We start from the raw sequence: 20488 nt of genomic DNA on the forward strand, positions 1-20488 counted from the left end.
GATGCCAAAGAATTTGAACAAGTGACAAATTTGAAAATAAACTGTGGAACGTTTCATTACTGTAGAAGCATTTCTAATATAACAGAAATTAAACCTCTCACAGAGACTTTCCTTCCTCCAATTTTTCTTTAATACAGTTGCATCTCCACCCCCCCAATCCACCCCCCCCCCCGACAATCTTCTCCGAGAAGCAATGGACTTTTGACTGATTCGATACGCAGCCATTGAACCTTTGCCTTCCCCCACCCCCAACCCACCCACCCACGCACACACACACACACACACACACACACACACACACACACACACACACACACACACACACACACACACACACACACACACACACACACACACAATCATTCATAGTTGCCCTGACAACGAATCCCAGCAAACTATCTGGGCCATCACCCTTGTGTCAGAACCCACAGCAGAGGGAACAAGGAAGCCGAAGCCTTAACTGGCGTTTGAATTGATTCACGCATTTGTAAATTGCAGGGTGAGGCTTTTCGTATTTTGGACTGTCAAATCGACACTCTCTTATCTAGATCACTCATTCTCAACAGGGCCCCTACAGCATCTCCCTCCCTCTGGGGGGGGGGGGGGGTGCCCACGGTATATTTAAGTTAAAGCCTTGTTTCCTTTTCACTGCACGTTTGTTGTAGTTGGTTATGAAACCAAGATTTCATATTTATTGTCAGAATACATACATCACATACAACCCTGAGATTCTTTCTCCTGCAGACAAGGCAGAATTATTATTTATTGGTAGTGCAAAAAACCTCTACTCAACGTAGACAAATAAAGAAATGCAAACAAACTGGTGCCATAGATGGAGGGGGGAAAAAATCAATATAGTGCAAGAGTCCTTAAATGAGTCTCTGATTGAGTTTGTTGTTGAGGAGTCTGATGGGGGAGGGGTAGCAGCTGTTCCTGAACCTGGCGGTGGGAGTCTTGTGACACCGATACCTCTTCAGCAGGGGTTTCTTTTGACTGGTTCCCAGGGACGGAGGCCTATAAACTTTGCACAGATTCCTGGGGGGGGGAAATAACCACAAAAAATAGTGGAGATAGACTGATCTACATTGTCCTCCTCTTTACTGAAATATTCTATTCTTCATCGAGTGCTAATTAAATAGCAATGCGAAGGTTACAACTGAATGCCTGTGCGTAAGAAGTTGCCAGTTGCTGTCGGTGGAGATTTGCTGCTCAACAAAGACTGGGAATGGATATGGGAATTTTTCCCTAATTTTTCAACCCAAGGGACAGAGATCAATAGGACCCACAATGCGCATGGGATCACGAGACACAATGCGCCTGCCCTACTTTGCCGCGTGGCAGACGTATAGAACATTTCTGCTCCCTGCTGGTTTACAATGCTCACTCCATCTGTTATATTCTCTGCGTGTGTCAGGGTAGGGATTGACCCCATAGGTAGCTGGCGCTAAGTAAAGGAAGCCCGCACCCCTTAAATGAAAGGTTGTATTCTGCGCTGGTTGCTGGCATCGGTGGAAGTCGGAACACGAGTGAGTCTGTTCGGTGAATGAGTGGCCACACAAGTTTCTTAGTCGTAACACTGCAAGTCTTGGGGGAAGGAATGGAAAGGAGGAGGGGTCTCCTCGATCTATGGAGAGCATAATAATCTATATATAGATAGTCAAAAGGAAAGCGTTATGATGGAGATTAGTGCTGGGATGTCGCTCCTTGACGCTGCTCAAAGAAGTATGTTATCAAGGTCTGGAAAATTACCTGCCAATGGCATTTAAATTTTTTAACTTAAATTTAGACAAACAGCATGGTAACAGGCCCTTGCGGCCATGAGTCTGCGCCACTCAATTACACCCATTTGATGTGCATTTTGAAGGGTGGTAGGGGAACGTATAAACTCCTGACAGTCAGATTCAATGGTGTAACAGCATTGAGCAAATCGCTATGCCATCAGCATCACCCCACTCATCCACTGTTCCACTTGCCCTAGCCATATCCAACTCCTGATATTCACCAACCAACAATCTCTGATCTTACTCATATGATTCGAATACTTCAGCTCACCCTCCGCCCTGTTTGCTCAGAACCTGTGCACAGTTCAACCACGATGGCCGCATCACTCGAGCTTGATGCGGAGACGAGCGCAGCTTCCGGGGGAAGAAGACACCGGATGACAACAGGAACAGAGGAAGGGAGATGGTGAAAATGGATCACGACAAAACACTGAGCCAGAATCGGGCAAACCATGATTATGGGAGCACGAGGCTATGTATTGCCTCACTTTGGTGGCAAGGTTGGCATAAGCAGTTAGCCTAACACCTTTACAGTGCCAGCGATCGGAACCGGGGTTTGAAACCCGTGCTGTCTGTAAGGAGTTGGTACATTGTGTTTGTGGGGATTTTCCCCGAGGCTCTAGTTTCCTCCCACCATTCAAAATGTATCAGGACGTAGGTTCATTGGGTGTAAATTGAGTGGCACATAATGGTGTGTTACCATGCTGTGCATCAAAATTTTAAAATGTAAAAAAATTAATGAGGTGCTTGAATCCTGTGTAGCGCGATCAATAACCACAAGCAGACGCGAAGTAAGAGATCAAACACTGATAAAACAGACACGTCTCTACATGCTGCTGGCCCAGATCCAAGGCTGGGATGGAGGGAGGAGCCTATGGCCATCAGCCTTTATTAGGAATCTTATAGGGTCGGAGGCAGGCCAGCCTGTACAGTCGAGTGAGATCACACCTGCACCACCGTGTTCCACCATATTCTGTAAGAAATGTAGTGACGGTATTTACATATGCAATCTTCATTTTCTCTCTCTCTCTATTTCCCCCAACTATCAATCTATTTTAACGGTATAAGGTATTTTAATGGCTCACAGAGTCGATGACTTAGACAAGTTCCTCACCAGATTTATTCCTTGTTCCCTTTTGCTTTTCAGATGTCTGAGAACAGACTCCCACCCCGGTGTGAAGGATAGAGGAAAGGGAGGATGAGCAGATATCACTCAATCACACTGCTGAGCCTTTCATTCTTCTAAGCTCCCCTTGCGATAGGAACCAAGGGGCATGGATTTGAATTAATTGGTAGAAGGATTGGAGAAGGGGTTGAGAGAAGTCGATTTCACCCCAATGGTAAATCTCTGAAGCTCACACAGATCGAGGAAGAAACTGGTATTGCAGTTAGAAAGTACCTGCATGCATTTGGAAGTGCAGGGTAAAATATTAGAGATAGAATTAACCTAAAGTCTAGTAAGAACATAAGAAATAGGAGCAGGAATCGACCATTTTGCCCGTCGAGCCTACTCCGCCATTCAATGAGATCATGGTTGATCTGATCATTGACTCAAATCCACCGACCCATATTCCTTCATTCCTTTTTTTTAATGTAAAAATCTATCTAACTAAATAAGTTTAATGAAGTAGCCTCATCTGCTTCGGGAAAAACAGTTTTTCCTCATCTCCATCTTAAATTTATTCCCCTTAATCAGGTTTGGTCCTTATGAAAATAACGATTAAATCGTCTCCTTCTGGAGAATAATTTTTAAATATTTTTGTTTCCTGTTGATCTTCAAAATAGTATGTGCGATTTCAATTTGACATAAAGACGGAGACCCTTCAATACGTGAAGTGGCAGCCAAGTCATTAGATAGAATTGGATCTGTTCTTGATTAGGAAAGGAATCAAGGGCCACAGGGAGAAGGAAAGGAGAATGGGATTGAAAAGGAGAGTAAATCAGCCAGGATGGTGGGATTTGATGGGGTTAATGGCCTGCTTCTGCTCCTATGTTTGATAGTCTACGATGATAGACAAAGCTATCCCATTCCCAAACTAATTTTCACTGCAACCTTTTCTCACAATCCAATCAGCCCTACCACAGATTATGCCATTTACCTACATATTAGGAATGATTTACAATGAACTTGACAGCCCATGTGACTTTGGGATGTGGAAGGAGAGCAGAGGAACCGGAGGAACTCATCATTCCCAATGAAAATGAGTGAAGTCCATAGAGACAGTGCCAGAGGTCAGGATTGAACCCAGGTAACTGGAGACGTGAGACAACAGTTCAACTAGTTGTCCCACAGTGTTGAGCAAGTTCAACGTCTACCTGATTGCGCAGACAGGAACTCAGTGTAATGTTCCATTGACCAGAGGTCGAATTCTGGTACGATATATGGAATAAATGGAAAGGAACATTGGACGGTGTATGTAGAGAGGGCCCTTGGAGAGCTTGGGGCCTTGAAAGTGAAGACTTGGAGGTTGGGATCTGGATCTCGGTTGCCAGTGGTTTGGACTGGACTCTGTGTGGCTGCAGAGGCTGTGGGAGCACTGGGGCTCATCCACGGACACTCAGTGACTCTGGGGGGTGGGGGGGTGGAGGGGGATCCTCTCTTTTGCTTCTCTTTGATTCTAAAAGGCGCCTCAGGCAATTTCTGCCAATGCCAAGTCTGTCTGGCTTACAGCAGGCAAAAACAATAATACACGTTTTATTACATGACAATAAATTGAAACTTGATCTTAGATAGGACCATGAAATAGGCATTTGTTACACTTGTTGAAGCGTTGAGTATAAGAGTTAGGATGTCATGCTGAACCTGTTCAAAGCATTGATTAGAACAGACTTGCAGTATTATGTACATTTTGATCGTCACACTACCGGAAGGATGTGGTAGCAATAGAGAGACCTTCACCAGGATGTTGTCTTAGGTGGAGGCGTATAGTCATAGGGAGTGATTGAAAAGGCTGGGAGTAAGAGCCACAGGTTCAATCCTTGTCTGTTGCAGTCGTAGGTGTCAACAGTGTCCAAGGGAGACTGCAGGCCTTTTCCTGTCAGTGCATGCGAGAGGGCTGACGCCGTGTCTGCCAGTTCGCATTCACCATGGAGCAGGGTGACGCACGCGCACTCAGCTTGGCCCTGGCTGTTCCTTGCAGCGTGGTGGCGCGTGCACGCTCGGCTTGGCTCCAGCAGCGCAGTGGTGGGAGCTGGAGCCAGTGTGCCACACAAAAGAGCACATGCAGGAATAATGCACACGCTTAAAATGGGGTTGTACAGCCAGCATCGGCAGTTGTAAACCAGGATTTGGGTGAGTTAGGGGTTGACAATTTCTGTTGACCACTTTACTATGCAATGGTAAATATCAAGTTACTGGTTAAATAGTATGTCTTACAAGGATATTTGGTAAGGAAAGTTGCTTGTTAAAGATAAATCAGTATTTTACAGACATCAGCCCTTTTTAGTATAGTGTTTAGTATTGAGAAAATTCATCTGGACTTCGGTACTGATTGGTGCAAGAAACGCTTCGCAGACAAATGCCTAACTTAACCTGCAAGCGACTATATAAATGAATAGGAAGGAAGACTTTACACTGGGTTTATTCTCACTGGAATGTGAGAAGCTGAGGGGTGACCTCACGGAGCTTTCTAAAACAATGAGGAACACTGATATAGGTCAGACAGTCAGAGCCTTTTCCCCAGGCAGGTGAGTCTGGAAATAGAGGTCATCCCAGGGCAGGTGAGTTGTTTAAGGCGAGAAGGGAATTTAAAGGAGATCGGAGTGGTGAGTTTTTCATACAGTGGGTAATGAATATCTGGAATGAGCTGCCAGAGAAGGTAGTAAGATGCAGATATAATGACAAGGTTTAAAACAGTGGTTCTCAACCTCTTTCTTTCCACACATACCACTTGAACTATTCCCTGTGCTGTCGGTGCTCTGTGATTAGCAAGGGATTGCTTAAAGTGGTATGTGAATGGAAAGAAAAACGGTTGAGAACCATTGGTTTAAAAGGTACTTGGATAGGAAAGGTGGTGGGGGGGGGGGGGATGCTGACCTAAAATAGGCCAGTGGGCATCACAGCCAATGTGGACGCAGTGGGGTGAAAGGCCCCCTTTCTGTCCTGATGATGCTGTAACAACGGGAAGCATATAGCAAAAGAAAACATCACATTTGTACAGCAAGAATGCGTCTACTCCCTGAACGCCCAAACTTAGTGAATGTTTAGAACCAGGAATAAAAGGGTAAAATTTGAACTCGGTTCCATTCATTAGTGATGCCATAGAAGCTACTTTTTCCTGGAAGGGAACATACTATAGGATAATAAATCGATAATCAATGTCAATAAATATTAAAAACTGAAATTCTTGAATCAATCTATCCAGATGAAATGGTATTCAACAAACTATTGCTTAAATTGGGTTGAGTTTGAAATCCCACAGTTATCATAATTCCAGACTGTGTCTTACAATTGGTTAATCTGTCACTCACAGTTTAACAGAATGATGTTTTGAGCCATATTTGGAAAGAAGCAACAGTTTAAAAAGAAATTGAAAACCGTGCTCCAAAGATACAACCATAATGAGGAGATTCCTTCAGTGGTAAAAATCGCTGCAGATTTCCTCAGCCTTTGGACTACAGAGGCCTCCAATCATAAAAGATTTGAAGCACTGAGATTTTTATCCTTACCCGATGGGCATTCAAGATGATAATCTCATTAATATTCTCCAAGAACCACTTCCTCGGTATATTATGTAATTTCATGAAGAAGTAATATCTACTGTTATCATCTTTTAATTGGGTTGTTTCTGAAGTGCAAATGAACGCAGGCTGGACGGAGAAAGTAAAATGTTTCCGCAGCTATTTTGGTGCCTGTCTTTATCACTGTTCGCGTGGCCCTCTGTACCATACAACACGACCTCAAAGCCACAGCAGATTTTAATTACCAGCTAATTAAGTAAAAGAAGATGTCCGTCCATTTAGGTTTCTCAGAAAAGAACATGATAATTCAATGTGTTCAAGTGCTTCAATAGCAATTGTGGACAAGGTTATACTGTCTATAAATAACTGTTCCCACAAGAACACATTTTTTTTAGCATTTTCCCTCCCATAAATATAATTAGTTCCAGTAGGAAGGAAACCAAATGTAATCAATAACAATAAATAACACTAAATAACAATGAGAGCATTTCATTCCTTTTAGATTTGATGTGATGTGCATCCTTTGTGTTTCGGTAGATTTTCTCACTGTCCATATGCCTGGTTTATTGCATAAAACAATGGGTTATAGTAGTCTCTGTCCTCCTGTGGAAACTGCATTTCGATGGGTTTGTGGTAAACAACTGCTGTATGTATTTGTGTGGTCGGGCACACCATTGGCCAGCTGTACCTGCGCCCCCTCCCCCCCCTCCCCACAGGCTCCTGTATAAAGGTGGCTGTCCCTACAGCACCCCTCCTCAGGCCAGGACAGTCGAGCAGGATGGACCTGCCTTCGTTCTTTAGTGAGTTGGTTTCTCAACCTCAATTGAGTAATTGATGGTGCATCAGGGTTATTCCTGTGATGTTGTGTAATGCAGTGCAATTATAGTCCAGATCTTTCTCTCTTTAACCACAGAGAGTACAGTAAGTTACATAATCTTCACTTCTCGCCAGAGTCCACAAAGGAAACATTTAAATGCAAGCTGTCATCTGGAAAGCAACATGTTGCCGAAGCAGAATCAGTCATAATTTTTAAAAAGGAAACATTCCAGTTCAGGCCACTCAGCCCACCATGTTGTAAAACCAACTCCACCTCACGCCCATAACCTTCTGGTTTTTTTACATCCACGTGCCTATCTAAGAATCTTTCGAATGTCCCAATTGTACCAGCCTCCTTCACCACCCTCGGCAATGCATTCCAGGCACCCAACGACTCTATTTTTTAAAAAAAATCATCCCTCTGACGTCGTCCCTCCACTCACCTTAAACAGACGTCCTTTGATATTTCCTATTGTCACTCCCGAAAAAAAAGGTGCTGGCCGTCCATCCTATTTAAGCCCCTCATAATCTTACGAAGTCACCTCTCATCCTTCCTTGCTTCCCCGCCCCTGTCAACCTTCCTTCATAAGACATGTGAAGGGGGATAAATTGCAGAGCTCTCGTGAAAGAGCAGGGCTGTTGGTTGGTCAGTGCAATGGTGTGCAGGGTAGTGATGCTGTGTCACAGCTCCTCAGGGCCCTCGAGGTTTCCTCCAGGTGCTCCAATTTCTTCCCACAGCCTAAAGATATGTCGGTGGGTTAAATGGCAACTGTGCATGATCCCCCTCCCCTTAGAGAAAGTTAATGGTGAAAAGAATCAAAGGACAATAGATGGAGATGTGGGACACTGAATAGCTTGCAGGAGAAATGGGAAATGAGGAGTAGTGATGTTGTTCCCTTGGGATCTGACATGAAGCCATCAAGGTGAATGGTTGTTTTCTACCTCCTGATGTTGGTTTGCTCTTTGTGATAGTGTGGGATCCTATCACCACTGTTTATATTTGTATATATTTGCATATAGTGATAGTGATTGGCTGAGAGCCGTAGCCACGCCTACTGGCCAGGTCATAAAGGGCTGCACCTAACCAGACCCAGGTCAGTCTGGACTGGTCGACCTCGATGTATTATGCTCCAGTCTTTTGGTAATAGAAGCCTTGGTTTGAGTCAACAAGTCTTTGAGTTATTTGACACACTACACTCTTTCCATGAGCTCAGAATTTATTGTCATGAACGTGTCATGAAATTTGTTGTTTTGCAGCAGTATTGCAGTGCAAACAAACCTTACAAACTAAAGTTAAAAAGTGTGCAAGGAAAAGTCAAAGTGTGGTTCATTGTTCATTCAGGAATCTGATGGCAGCGGGGAAGAAGCTGTCCTTGTGCCGCTGAGTGCTCGTCATCAGGCTCCTCTACCGATGGTAGCAGAGTGAAGAGGGCATGGCCTGTGTGGTGGGGGTCCTTGAGGAAAGAGGCTGCTTTCTTAAGACACCTCCTCTTGTAGATGCCCTCGATGGAGTGAAAACTGGTGCCCATGATTTTGCAGGTCAGTTGAGCAAACCTCTGGAATTTTTTCTTGTCCTAAGTGTTGATACAGAGGTGCCAAACAGTGATGGAACCAGCCAGGATACTCTCCATGTACAGGTCTTTGAGAGTCTTCGGTGATATAACGACTCTCCTCAAACTTCTTACAAAGTATAGCAGCTAGCGAGCCTTTTTATGACTGCATCGACTTGGAGGCACCAGGACGGATCCTCAGAATGTTGACACCCAGGAATTTGAACCCTCTCCACTCCTGAGGCCTTGATGAGGACTGGTTCATGTTTCCTGACTTCCTCCTGAAGTCCACAGTCTTCTCCTTGGTTTTGCTGTCTCCTGCTTATGCAGGAACAGAGGCAGGTGTGACACATTGCGGCATCCAGAAATGTGCCAATGGAGTAGGTCACCATCCCAATTGTGTCTGTACAGAACTGGCATCAGGCCCCATGGTGGCTATCACCGAATGCATGGCCAATGTTAACCAAGCAGCTCATCAGCCCTTATCTGCAATATGTACATCTGCCGCTGTCTATAAGGAATTTGGACGTTCTCCCCGTGATCTGTGCATGTTTTCTCCAAGGGCTCTGGTTTCCTCCCACCTTCCAAGATGTACAGGGTTGGTAGGTGTAATTGGGCGGCATGGATTTCAATGGCCGAAATGGGCTTCTACCACGTTGTATCGTTAAATTTAACATTTTAAAAAATCAGTGCTCTGCAGAAGGATTCATGTGTTAAATTGTGGTGACTGCTCGAGTAGCTTCAAACAAGGTCAGGTCTGGGCAAGTGGAGCTGAGTCCATGGCCAGATGTCACATGCTCTTGTTGAATGGTGGCGAGGGCTCGAGGGGCCAAATGGCTGGCTGCTGTTCTTTCTGTCCTTTATCAGCATTGCCGCATGCTAGCGTCACTTGGCTTTCTGAGTCCAGCGTTGTTCCGGGCTTGGTCATCATTAATTTAGGACCACTGTGTGTCTTTACCTTTGAAGTGTTCAGGCACGAACGTGGGCAAAAGATTCCAAAAGCATGAAGTAGCAACCTGCTGGACTGCCTAACCTTTTAGAGTTGGGTGTTAAATGAAGATACTCATCACAGAACATCCAGCTATGATCAAATGAAGATATTTGGGTTGATATTAGTGTTACAGAGTTAGGCAAGGTACAAGTACTGCTAGTCTACAGCGTCTGGGTAAACATTAGCCTACCAGAGACCTCAACTTTGCCCTCATCCCAAGGGACATTTTTGGGAGGGAAAAAAAGTGGATCTTATACACCATCAAATATGGTAATTGAAGAAGGGCTGATGTGTCCAGTATGGTTGGTATTGATCGAACGCTGCAACCATGGGAACAAGCACGTTTATGCGCCTCGCCTTTCCACTTGGGTGGCTGTCGCGCCAGCTTTCAGTCGAGAGCAACTCGCTGTCCCTACTTGTGTCTAATTGCCACCCTGAGGATTTGGGATTTGACAGGGAGACTTCATTCTTGATGCAGCCAAATGAATTTACATGATTGGCTGAAGCCAATTGCATCCTAGCGCTTGAGTAAATGAGCCTGTAGGTGTCGCAGCGAATCCAGGGGTTTATTTAATGTGCAGTTGGCCTTTTTCTCCTTCGTTGTATTTTCGATTCGTGCAACAATTTCTGCAACAAACATCTCAATGGGAAAACATTCCAAATTAATATTAAAAATAGGAAGGAGAAAACATAAATTGACCAGAAGTGGAATTAAACTGTTAGAGCATTATTACAAAGGTAGCTTGCCAACTGCACCATCATTTTTATATGCTCATTTATTTTTTTCAGAAGCTGTTCAGAATCCAGTCGATCCTTTGACAGTGTGGTGGAACACTGTGTTACAGGCATTGTAGTGGTTGGCCCGCCCCTGATAACTGTAACTCCTCTCCCTCAGGATTCCTAATAAAGGCGGTATTGCCCAATCCCCCTCCCTCAGTACTGCCTTGGAATTGGGCCAACAGCATGCAAGATATGCCTGTGAATTTATAGTGATTAAAGCCTATTAATCTCAACTTCTGATCTGTCATGTCTAGTTGATAGCACTACAGACAGATAACCAAAAAGCTTTGTGGGGACAGAAACACACACCTCTATAAAAAAATGGGAACAGCACTGAATTAATTTACTAATTTGTCCTGTCTCTTCCAATCCCAAGCTCTTTTAAAAACATTAAAGATTATTGTCCCTTTTTAGTGAGGCATCTTATTTTCCGAAGCCCAGTGTGAAATCGAATGTCAAAACCACACTGTGTGTAACTGAAGGCTATCCCTGCAACTTTCTACTCAAATATAAGGCAGCTTTTGTTGGAAAAAATGTTCTCTCAAGATCGAAAGCTACTTCAACAAAAAAGCTGTATGACACTCTACATTTTGTATTAATGACCCCATCCTGCCCTCCCCCCTTCCTTTGGGCAGAAGATAACAGAACCCTGAAAGCACAAATATCCAGATTCAAGAGCATGTTCTTTCCTGATGTAATCATGTTCTTAAATAAGCCACTCATTGGTAAAAGATTTATTTTAAATTTAGACATCTAGTACTGTAACAGGCCAATTCGGCTCTACGAGTCTGTGGTGCCAAATTTACACCCCATTAACCTACACTTAAGTAACGTTTTGAAAGGTGGGAGGAAATTGGAGTTCCCGGGCAAATCCCACACAGACACAGGGAGAATGTACAAACTCCTTATAGACAGCACGGGATTCGAAATGACAATATTTAACTGTGGTTTTCTGCACGCTTGTACTTTGTTCTTGCAACACAATATCCAGCACTCTTCAGCTCACTGTAATGCTACACCCTACATTACTTTACCATGACGAAGGGCTCAGGCCTGTGATGTTGCTTGTATATCTTTACTTCCTATGGACACTGCGAGACTGGCTGAGTTCCTCCAGTATTTCTGTGTTTTTATCTTACGCTTTTTCTTTCTTGCACTACCTGCTGTATTGGAGTATGAAGTGGCTTGCCTGGATAGCACACAAAATAAAGCTTTTCACTATAAATGTGACAAGGAACAACAATTCAATTTAAATGCAGCCTTTAATCATCAGAGCCTAAGGTTGGGCTTCTGCACTAGCATCCAGGAGAAGTTGATGCTGCCTTTGTCAATCTGTTTTTTAAATTAAACAATAAATTAGATGTACAGCACGGTAACAGATCCTTCCAACCCATGAGTTTGTGTTAAAGTGGACCTGAGGTTGCTTGAAAACAAACACAAATACAGCTGCAAGACAAAATTTTAATCACTTTGCAATGCGTGAGAACACTGTTACAGCAAAAAGCAATGCCATGAGTCTCCCCCCCCCAAAAGACTCATGGCTTACAAGCCACAAATTGATAAAGACAAAACTTCCTGTTTTGTAGAACATTTGAACAGACTGCTCCGTGTAAGTGCGTTTCTTAGAAATCTCTTGAGATTTTGTTAATCAGGTTCGTGGCCCATACTCAATGGTTAATAGTCTTTTACAGCTTTGCCAAATAAGGAGGTCCTTATCAGCCCTAGACTTGTTGAATTGTAAACTAAAGAATGGGAAGCAGTTAGATTCTCTCTCCCAGTCAACATTTTAAAGAATGCGTGCCACCCAAATGCACCAATCAGCTGACAGCCCCTGTACTTTTTGAGGATGGGAGGAAGCTGGAGCACCCAGGGGAAAAGCCACACACCCTTCAGGCCCAATGACATTGGTTTCCTTGGAGAAAGGGTTAAACCAGGACTGACTGCCCTCAATGTTCCCAGGATTACCATTGCCTATGCAGCTGCTGTGGCCTCTCTCAGTGAGTTCAAATTCCCACAGGGGAGCAGGGGAATTCAAATTGATTCAGTCTGGAGTAACAGTGTGCATGAAAGATCTTGGTTGGGTCCCAATGTTCCTTCGGGGAGGAAATGTGGCTGGCATCTATCTACCCTCTGCAATGGCAATTCTATTCAGAGGCAATTAGAAAGAAATATTGGCCCAGCTGCTGACAATAACATCTCGGCTACAATAAACAGTAAAGTATAGTATAGTAAATACTTTACTATACCTGGTATCTGGCACCTATGGGAATTGGTAGATGTCGGATAAATGTGTTTTCCGGGTTGCTTGAGACGAACTGTCACAATAGTGAAATAATACTCCTGCATTAAGAATAAACAGTTTAAAAGACAACATTTCTATACTGTGCAAACCTATATAAACCTTTAAGCATTTTTATTTTGTTTTTAGTCACATTCTTTGAAAACATTTAACCGTCACTACATCTGGTTCGTCCTCTCCACAGAGCCTTTGAAAGACGAACAATAACATGGCTTCATCTTGGCCTACTATGCGCAACCATCTGCAGTGGGCATGTAATGTACCAAATTGTGTGTCCTTGGGATGTGTGAGGAAACCAGAGCATTGGGAGGAAACCCACATGGTCACAGGCAGGACACGCAAATCCCTCAGAGGCAGTACCGGAGATGAGAGCAGAACTCGAATTGCTGGGGCTGTGCCTGCTGCCCCACGGGGCTACCTGCGAGCAGGTCGTTTCCACACAGCGTGTCTGGGAGAGTTAACAGTGGGCATAATGCGAGCAATGGAGACAAGGGAAAGGAAAGAAAGGCCAGAGACTGCCCAGGGGCAATTCTCCACACTGAACCTCAGCTGGACGGAACATGGGAGATGTCCAACAGGGGCAGCAGGGGTAAAACCTGTCACCACCTGCGGCCACAATTGCAAATCAGACAGAGTATGTACTGTGTTGTCAGAGGCGGTCAAGGTGATGGCAACAATGACTTTTTCTGCATTTACCTCCATCCAGGCAGAAAATGGAGATATTTGCTTGCTGCATTTTCTACCACTATTTTAAAATAATATGTAGTAGAGGTGGAATTTAAAAATTTCATGCAAGCAAAGCCAACACACAACCATGCTCTGCTGCAGGCCTCTCCATGGAGAAAGGTGTCCTTGACTGAATGTGATGCCAATCCATGTTCTAACCCGGAAGATTATCTGACAGGTTAGACAGGAGGTTGGTCAGGACAAAGGAGTTTTTCCCTGTACTTGCACCTGGAGGGTAAACAAAGCTTCTACTACCTGGGCCTTTCAGGGGGAAGGTGACCTATCAGAGATTCCTGCTGGCCATTGTGAAGGACACCCCCCTGTTGCCAGCTGTGGGGGAAGAGGGAGAAAGAGGAAGCGAAGGTGACAACCTCGTCAGTCCGTTCCCACCCAGGCTGGTTATGAACTCAACCTGCTGCAATCCCAATTCCCTTTATTCCCATCTGATCCACCCTTTATCTTCGTTTCAGCTCTGCTCATTACAGGTTGCGTTCGCTCTCGTGGAACAGTGAAAGATAAATAGGAAAGACAGAAACAAATTTAAGCAATCGTGAATCACGCCACATTGCCCACTAAAATAAATGCGTAATCTTTCTAAACTGCTTTGGTTCTTTTTCCATTGTCCTGCTTCATGGCTTCAGTGTAGCTGGTGGAAGGCCGTCAGCTTCAGTCAGGGAGATTGCAGAAATCAAGCAGTGTGGGACTCGACCAATTGGATGCAGACTCTTATTACCTTGGAGTTAGTAGCAAGAGTCAGGTTGTCCAATAGTGCGCTGACGGATCAGCAGGGATAGGAGGACAGATCCAATCGCCTTGATGGAGGGCCACAGCTTTATGGTTCGTGGAACCAATGTCAGTTCCCTGGGGAAGTGGAAGGACGGATCGTAAATATCGATGAGACAGAGTAGAGGAAGAAGTGAACCTAGTGGCGTGGTGTCAGGAACACAGCCTCTCCCTCAGTGACAGCAGAGTGAAGGAACTGGTCAATGACTTCAGAAAGTGGGTTGGAACACATATCTGTGATATGGATGCTGAAGTGGAGATTGTGGAGAGCGTTTGTTTTGTAGGTTTTTTAATTTAATTTATTTTTCTCCCCAATTAATTAATTGCTTTTTTTATTTATTTAACTTACAGCATGGTAGAAGCTCATTCCAGTAATTTAAACTCGTGCTGTCCAATTACACCAAAATTAACCTACATTTTGGAGTGTGGGAGGAAACCGGAGCACCCGGAGAAAACCCATGTAGACACGGGGAGAACATACAAACAGACAGCACTGAATATCAGTAAACTGTCCTGTTCCAACCCCATTGAGACAATGCTCTAGTCTTGTCCCTTCATTTCGTCTTGACCCACCTGGAGGACGAGGCCAGGCAGCTGTTTGTTGACTTCAGCCCGCCGTTAAATGTGATCATACTCCAGAGCCTGGGGGAGAAGCTGTCCTGACTGTGACTCAACATCCCTCTCCCTAACTGGATTCTGGACTTCCTGACCGAAAGACCACAGATGGGCTAAACACTGGCACACCTCAGAACCAGGTGCTCAGCTACTGGCCCACGACTGCATCACCAGATCCAACTCCAACGGTATCATCAAGTTTGCAGATGACACGACAGTCGGCCTCGTCTGCAACAGCAAAATCTTGTGAAACGGAGCGAGGGTAACAACCTTGTGGACAAGATGAAGCAGATGATGGTGGACTTCAGGAGGACCAGGAATGATCACCCTCCACTACGCATCAACAACTCTGCCAAGTTCCATGAAGTTCACTTAACTAGTGACCTATGGTGGACACTCAACATCTCACTTGTCAGGAGGCTGCAAGAGCGACTGCACTTCCTGAGAAGACTGAAGCATTATGTCAACCTTCAACAGGAGCGCTATCTGTGTCACAGTGTGACAACCACCACTGCAGAGAAATAGATCAGAGGTCAATCCACAGGACCATGAATGTGGCAGAGAGAATCAGTGGAGTCTCCCTCTGCCCCATCGACGTGATCTACCTGGATTGTTGTCCGAAGAGGGCACAAAAAGATTATTGAGGACCCTTTTCACCCTGCACACAACATCTTTCAGCTGCTCCTATCGGGAAGAGATCCAGGAGGATCAGAGCCAGCACCACCAGGCTGAGGAGCAGCTTCTTCTCACAGGCACTGAGAATGCTGAACGACCAAAGGAACTGCTCACACTGACCACCTGAGACGCTCATATTTATGAAACTATTTATTTATTTGTATAAATTGTATACAATGAATACTTGTCCTGCAAATGTATTGTTTGTCTGGTTGTGGAGGCTGGGTATTTTGCACTCAGAACCTGAGAACACTCTTTCGTTGGGTTCTACCTGTGTGATCAGAAGACGATTTGACTTGTCTTGATGCAAAAGCCAAGCAGGTGCGCCACCATTGCCTCTACTTAATCAGAAGCCTGGGGAAATTCAACATGTCCTCAATAACCCTCACCAATATTTTATAGGTGCACCCAAAAAAGGACACATCCCATCCCAGTCAGCACAAAGTACCAGACTACTTTGCGTCCTAGTTCAGGCTGAACATTGCGGGGCGCTGAGCGGGGTAGGGTGGGGGGTGTGAATGATGACCGGTGGGCTAGTCAGAATCACGTCATTCCTGGCGCAGAGGTGCCAGAGCTGTTGGAATCTCTCTTCAACAGTGCCCCCCTCTGAGGTCTGCACCCAAGGCGGTTGCCTAGTTGCCCTAATGGTCATACCGCCCCTGATCCCAGTCACACTCTCCACAACCCCTACCTTTTGAGCAGAATATGAGTGCCACCTAAATATCTTGTACCTTGGCCAGAATGGAGACCTTTGAACAAAGGGCCTCTTTTGTGCCATGATTTTGTGCCATAAGTTTTGCCCAATAATATTATGAATCAAAATATCTACCAGAGATGGCACCTGATTAAAATAGTTATGAAGAATATTGAAATTACAAAGTTAAACAGTGTTTTAATCATATTTAATTGATGTATTAATTGCAGCCACTTAAGTTTCATTTTAAAAATGTGTTACTCATGAAAACACAGCCAGGGTTAAATTGAATTATTTTCCTACTTCTGGATTCCAATTATTGGTACATCTATGCAGCTTATATTTATTTCCACAGAAAAATGAATAAAAATTCAAACCAAATTGCTTATTGTGTGAAGAACATTTAAAAAAAACCTTTGATGAATCATCATGTCCAAAACTGAGAGGATAATTGGCAGATTTTGTATCACAAATGATGAAAAATTAATTAAGACCTAGTCCTATTTAGTTATTGTTGAATTGACAGTCAAGATTGATGAAACATTTTTGGAAAATATGACCCACTGAATTCTTATTTGCATTCAGACCCAAAAGTCGTGGTTTTCGTCACCGTTACAAATTGAACTTTGGCTAATTTTTAAATTTTCTACACTTTTCCAGAGGATGTTTATTTTCCTTCCTTCAGACCATTAGAAGTAAAGACCAAAGAGAGAATGATTATTTATATTACTGTTAATTGATTCAATTATAATCAATATACCCATTTGTCAAGTTATTTTATCGAACAACTTGATAACATCGAGTTCTCTTTATATATCTATAATTGCCTGAGGGTGGTAAATCCGTGGAATTTGTTGTCACAGGTGATTGTGGAGGGCAGGTCATTGGGTGTAATTCAGACAGAGATTGATTAGTTATTGATTATCTCGGGCATCAAAGGTTATGGGGAGAAGGCCGGGCAGTGGGGCTGAGTGGGAAAATGGATCAGCTCATGATTAAATGGTGGGGCAGACTGCTCCCATGGTCTTATTATTATTTTAAAATGTGCTTAATTACCCAAATGTGCGGTGAACCACATTAATATGGCTCCGCCCTATCCTGTGACTGAACCCATGGCTCCGCCCTCTTGACCCTGCATAAAGGCTCCAATGCCATAACCCCTCCCCAGAAAGCCTGGCTCACAGCACAGGATGACCTTCACGTTTATTTTAAATAAAAGCCTGTTGTTCTGCAACTCTAGTCTTTCCTGCTATTGATAGCGCATCAATAAGCAAGTGGAGTCACGACTGTAATTGATGAAAGACAGCACCCATATGATACACTGAAAGCTCCAACAGGACATGAAGAGGGCCAAATAAACTGCTATTGCTAGGAAAATGAGCCTGAAATTCACTAGGAAATCGATAAGATCTTCAAAGTTAGGCATGGGATTTTGAGACCAGGTGAGGCTTCAACTTAAGAAAATAATATAAAAAAGACATGCAGGTGTCAGAAATCTGACAAACCTTCTTTGACCAGAAATGTTATCTTCATTGAGGCTACCTGATCTTCTGAGTATTTCCGGGATTTTCTGTTTTCGGGTCTAAATGTAACATCTCTAAAGTACATGAGGAGCTGCCTCTAAGCAACCTCCAACCAACAGTCTACCTCCTAGATCAGGAATGAAACATACTTTCAATGAGTCGCAAATAATAAGCTTATCGTCCATTGATTGTAAATTAATATCACAACCTAATTTAACATGATATCTTGCAAAATCACAAAAATCTTTTCTTTTGAATAATGTGGGATTTAATCTCCATCATTGACTGTTGCTCTTCAGCTAATTCAGTTGCCATCAACAGTGGAGAATGATCAGACATTATTCTTGCTTTATAGTCAACATTTAATACTTTTAATTAATTTTGAGCTGAAAGTTTAAAAAAATCGATTTAGAGTCAGAATCAAACTGATTAGAATAAAAAGAATAATCTCCATCTCTCGGATGAATTTTCCTCCGAATGTCCAACTATATTTCAGTCCTTCATCAATTGAAGTGGAGCTTTAGACCGAACTACTGTTCTTGAAGATCTATCTAAAGAAAGAGTCCAAATATAAATTAAAATTGCCACCTATTAAAGCATTCTCATATGCATCAGGTGCCCACATTTCAGAAAATATTTGACAATTCACCATTATAGATCTATCTGCAGAATCCGTACAACATTATGAATTTTAATTGGTAAATTTTTCAGAAAAAATTGCCACTCCCCTAGCCTTGAAATTAAATGAAAAAAAAAACGACTTGATCTACCCAGACTCTTTTCAATTTCAAGTGGTCTTCTTCAGTTAAATGAGTTTCTTGCTAAAAAGCCATATCTACCCGCTGATTTCTTAAAAGCTCCTAGATCAGGATTGGAACATGCATCTTATTGACTCAGAAATGACAGAACTACCAACCAGACCCTTGCTAACATACCATATGGAGTTAAAACCAATTACTGCTAGCCAAGTGAGTGTTGTTAACCTCCAGCATTCAGATGTTCTCTGAGATCGATGGATTTCTCAGAAACTTCTCATTCCACTCATTGATAAGCATCTTGTACTGTTGTTCCAGTACATTTGTTTGGTAGCTACATTTGTGTGGGAAAACATAATTTCGAACACTGTAAAAACGTATCTGAGTGAAAGTTATATTAAGGAGGTTTGGCTGTTTTTGTAAACAGGATTCAAAGACAAACAAATACAAAGGGTGGCACAGTTTGCGTATCAGTTAGCACGACGCTGTAACAGCGTCAGTGACCTGGGTTCGAATCCGGCACTGACTGTAAGGAGTTTGTACATTCTCTCTGTGCCTGTGTGAGATTTTTCCAGGTGCTCCAGTTTCTTCCACCCTTTAAGATGTATGAGGGACGTAAGTCAATGGGGTGTCATTGGTCAGCAAGGCCTCGTGGGCCTGTTACCGTGCTGTACGTCAAAATTTAAAAATCTGTGGTGGTACAGGAACATAGAGGTATGAGGAGGAGAAAGCCAATCAGCCCTCCATCCCTGCTCCCCATTGAATAAGGGCTTGGCTGATTTTTGTTACCTCAGCCCCACTTTCCTGCACTGGCCCAAACCACAAGACTGGCTCCTCCCGCTCCTACCTCTCCCCAACTGTGCTATGCCTTGCTCAAAGTTACCACAGAAGTAGTCATTCTGTATTAAGAAACAATTTTACTCTGGCAGCACGACTTGTACAATTATTGTTTTGACAGTGATGTCAATAGAAAAAGGAACATAGGCCTCGAAATGTTCCGAGTGAATTGTGCTAAAAGTACTACATATGCTCCATGACAATAAATTTTCAAAGCTTAATACAACACTATCAATCAACTATATGTCACACTGAACACATTTTATACTATTAATTCCCAGCCTAATATTCAATAAATAATTTCTTGGTTTTTAATGTGGGCCACAAACTTAACAGATTAAATATTTAACTCCCTTGGATAAAGAAATGGGAGGGCGGTATCTTCAGTAGGTCATGATGTAATGAAAGAGTTCTTTATTTGACTGGTAGTTCTCCTTTGATCAATGAAATATTGGACAGGAAAAGACATCCTCGTTTGTTATGATTTTGAAGTCCACTTATGGATTAGGTCAAAGATGCAGAATCATTCAGCTCCACATCCAGAAAACCTAACCGCATCAGGAGAATCCATTGGACTGAAATTGCATCTATCCCAGTGTGGCTATGACTCCGTCACATTGAAAATTCTCTCTAGTGCACACTATTATCCTTTAAAACACAACAACACACAACTGGGTTAAATCCCCTTCATTCTGTTTCAGTCGTTGGGTTTATCCATTGTAAAGTGCATGCAATCTGATTTAACTCAAGATGAATATCAAGTCATAAAGGTGAACAGCACACGGAGTTAAACAAGAAGTGCTGATACACTCTATCAATAACTCCAAAGACAGCAAGTGAGGAACGCTAGGCTTTAATACACTTTAGATTGTAGCTGGTCCGATTCCATGTGCTCGAATGAATGGAAAGGGGGAGAGAGGTCGATCTTTATGGCCAGGTCACAAAGCGGCGAGTTATTAGGGAGTGAGTCATCAGTGGGCGGG

The 20488-nt window shown here is 43.4% G+C and overlaps 2 long non-coding RNA genes across 2 annotated transcripts; one reads left to right on the forward strand and one right to left on the reverse strand.

The window, feature by feature from the left end:
- Positions 1-2604: 2604 nt before the first annotated feature.
- On the reverse strand, positions 2605-8234 carry LOC138752264 (uncharacterized). Its single transcript, XR_011350461.1, has 2 exons — positions 7721-8234; positions 2605-2754 (listed from the first exon to the last, which is right to left on the reverse strand). It is a non-coding gene; the product is annotated as an uncharacterized lncRNA (long non-coding RNA).
- Positions 8235-8390: 156 nt separating this feature from the next.
- Positions 8391-10831, forward strand: LOC138752263 (uncharacterized). The gene is made up of 2 exons (XR_011350460.1): positions 8391-8816; positions 10608-10831. It is a non-coding gene; the product is annotated as an uncharacterized lncRNA (long non-coding RNA).
- Positions 10832-20488: the final 9657 nt, after the last annotated feature.

This window comes from Narcine bancroftii, chromosome 2 (assembly GCF_036971445.1).
Source record: "Narcine bancroftii isolate sNarBan1 chromosome 2, sNarBan1.hap1, whole genome shotgun sequence".
NCBI lineage: Eukaryota > Metazoa > Chordata > Chondrichthyes > Torpediniformes > Narcinidae > Narcine > Narcine bancroftii.